Source organism: Saimiri boliviensis, chromosome 6, assembly GCF_048565385.1.
Source record: "Saimiri boliviensis isolate mSaiBol1 chromosome 6, mSaiBol1.pri, whole genome shotgun sequence".
Lineage (NCBI taxonomy): Eukaryota > Metazoa > Chordata > Mammalia > Primates > Cebidae > Saimiri > Saimiri boliviensis.
Window position 1 is genome coordinate 111,175,098 of NC_133454.1, and position 3,200 is coordinate 111,178,297.

Consider the following 3,200-nt stretch of genomic DNA (forward strand, 5'->3'; position numbering starts at 1 on the left):
CCTCATGATTCACCCGCTTCGGCCTCCCAAAGTGCTGGGATTATAGGCGTGAGCCACTGCGCCCGGCCTCCCCTAGGATAGTTCTAAGGAAGGCAAAACCTAAGCTTGTTTATTGCTGGGATGGCCAGGAAGTGGAGTAATAGAAAGAGAGCTGCGGGCAGGGAGTGGGTCCCTTTGGCTGCGTGTCTGGATTTCAGTGTATCTGGACAAGTGCCTTTCTACTGTTGGCTTTCCAAACTCACTTATATGAGGAACGGGAGTGGTCAGTTTAATTGATTAAATGGCTACTGAGTGCCTGACTCTGAGGAGAGAACACAGGGAGTGCCAGTTGACGTCCCCGATCGACAGGAATTTCTGTCTCCTGGGGGAAGTACTATGTTCTGGAAATACTTGACAAAATGTCAGTGGGTCTGTGAGGTTAAGAGCCAACAGGAGCAGTGTTGACAAGTGCTTTGATACAAAGGAGAAAGCAACAGAGGCCAAGGAGCCAAAGAAGGGGGACGATCTGGATAAATGGAGAGGAGCTTTGGGTGCTGAGGATTGCAAGAGCAAAGGCAGAGGAAGGAGTGTTTCTGGACAGCCCACTGGTCAGGAAGAAAGCTGGCTTGGCTGGAGCAAAGGGCGCAGGATTGGAAAAGGCCAAAGATCTGCTTGATAAATGAGTCTGCTGAGGCCCAAGGCAGAGGCTTCCAGGTTCTCCGTCAGCCCCAGTTGCCCAGAACTTTGCAAAGCTCAGCACTGATCACATAAAACCATCCTCGGAAACATGCAGTGGCCCTCCATTGCCCAAATGCTATCATGGGACACAAGGCCTGTAATGCTTTATCCCAAACCTACCTGGTCAGCTTTACTCCTGTTCCGCCCTTTCAGGCCCACCGTATCCACAGAATTACCCCTGGGTCCTGAATGTGTCCTCTACTGTCTCCCTTTTTTGCCTTCAATTGCATGCTTTTTCCTTTCTTTGGAAAGTTCTCTCCTCCCTCACCATTTCTGCCCACTCATCCTTGAAAACACAGCTCAAGTGCCAGCTCATCCCCCAGCCAGATGTAATTTTCATCTGAGTTTCCACAACATCGTGTACTCTATCTTGGCACCTCACGTTCCACGTTGTATTATGGATATGCAGAGACATCATCCTTCAAAGTAGATACGGCTAATTGGATCACTTCTCACCGCCTCCATCACTGTCAGCCTATTCCGAGCCGCCATCATCTCTTCGTCTGGACTGCTGGGATGGCCTCCCAATCAGCCCCATTGCTTCCTTTTAGCCCGCTTTGGTCACTTCTCTCCAGGGCAGCAGAGTGATCCTTTTAAAACATAAATCAGATCATGTCACTCTCTTGCTCGAAACTCTATGATGGTTTCTCATCACTTTCAGATGTTACTCAAGACTTAGTGTGAAGGTCAAGACCTATGTTATCTGGCCCTGTCTACCTCTCAGACACCTCCCACCCTCTGCTTTGCTCACTAAGCTCTGGCCACTCTGTCTTTCCTCCTGTTTCTGCACTATTCCAAGCTTATTTCTTACTCAGAGTCTTTGTGCTTGCTGGTCTCTATAAATGGAGTGCATTTCTTTTAGAATTGACATGGCGTACTCCCTCACTTCATGCCTGTCTTGGGTCAAATACTTTCTCAGAGAAGCATTCCCTGACTACCTTATCTAGTATATGCCTTCTACCAGACCCTTGCCATTTCCTTTTTCTTTAGAGCCATTACCACTATCTGAACCATATTATGCTTATTTGGTTATTTATTTGTTTATTGCCTGTCACTACCATAAGAAGTTAAGCTTTGTGATGTCAGGAACTCCTATCTTGTTCACTGATGTAGAATCTTCCTCACATGTAGTAGGTAGTCAGTTTCCTAAATGAATAAAGGAGTGAATGAATCTAAGCTCTGCTACTAAACTATACGTTCTTGGAGGGCAAGCACCATTTTTTATACATTTTGAGTCCCCTTCTCCAAGACCTAGTTTCTTACACATAAGTCCACTCAAATGCTTGTCTGAATTCCAGATTCTGCAGAGAAGACCTCCAGCTGCTTTTCCCCCATTAATGTAACTACACCTGTTTAAAAAAATCAGGAAATGGTCTTTACCTATCTTGTCACCTCCAGAGATGACGTCATCACATTGATCCCTGGCAAGTCTACGAGATCACAGCTTCTCCAGTTGTGGATCTCAAGCCATTAAGGGGTTGTGACCTATATTTTTTGATGACATAGAACAAATGAAGAATTAGAAGAGAGTGCATCGCAGGTTTTATAACTTTTTTTTTCCATTATGGGTATTGTCAGGTCATGATATAAAATGAACATCTGACCGGGCGTGGTGGCTCATGCCTGTAATTCTAGCACCTTGTGAGGCCGAGGCAGGTGGATCACCTGAGGTCAGGAGTTCAAGACCAGCCTGGCCAACATGGCGAAACCCTGTTTCTACTAAAATACAAAAATTAGCTGGACGTGGTGGCGAGTGCCTGTAATCCCAGCTACTTGGGAGGCTGAGGCAGGAGAATCGCTTAAACCCGGGAGGTGGAGGTTGCAGTAAGCTGAGATCCCGCCACTGCACCTGGCCTGGGTGACAAGAGTGAGACTCCGTCTCAAAAAATATAATGATAATAAAAAAAGCTAACATCTGATTGTTGACCATTGTCTAAAAACTTGAAAGTTCTAGGTGCCCCATAGATGGTCATTTTGTAGAATGCATACCTATAGTCTTAATATTTAAATAGCTACCATTTATCGTGGGTTACTTTTGTGCTGGACACCTGTGTTACACTGTTTCACATGCATTGTCTCATACAGTCCTTATTACAGTTCTGAGAGGAGGGTCTTATTATAATTCTCATTTTACAAAGGAGGAAACCGAGGCTTAGAGAAATTAAGTAACTTGCCCATGATCACAACGCTGGTAAACAGCTAAGCAGAAGGCCTGCTTCCAGAGCTCTCCTTACCAGCTAATCAGCCAGCAGCATCTTTTTTTTTTTTTTTTGTGACAGAGTTTTGCTTTTGTTGCCCAGGCTGGAGTGCAATGGTGCAATCTCGGCTCACTGCAATCTCTGACTCCTGGGTTCAAGTGATTCTCCTTCCTCAGCCTCCCAAGTAGCTGGGATTACAGGCATGCACCACCATGCCTGGCTAATTTTGTATTTTTTTCTTTTTTTCAGTAGAGGCAGGGTTTCTCCATGTTGGTCAGGCTGGTC

At 45.8% G+C, this 3,200-nt stretch overlaps 1 long non-coding RNA gene across 1 annotated transcript; it reads right to left on the reverse strand.

Annotated features, from left to right (window-relative positions):
- Window positions 1-409: 409 nt before the first annotated feature.
- On the reverse strand, window positions 410-2,259 carry LOC141584757 (uncharacterized). Its single transcript, XR_012517962.1, has 2 exons — window positions 2,098-2,259; window positions 410-1,307 (listed from the first exon to the last, which is right to left on the reverse strand). It is a non-coding gene; the product is annotated as an uncharacterized LOC141584757 (long non-coding RNA).
- Window positions 2,260-3,200: the final 941 nt, after the last annotated feature.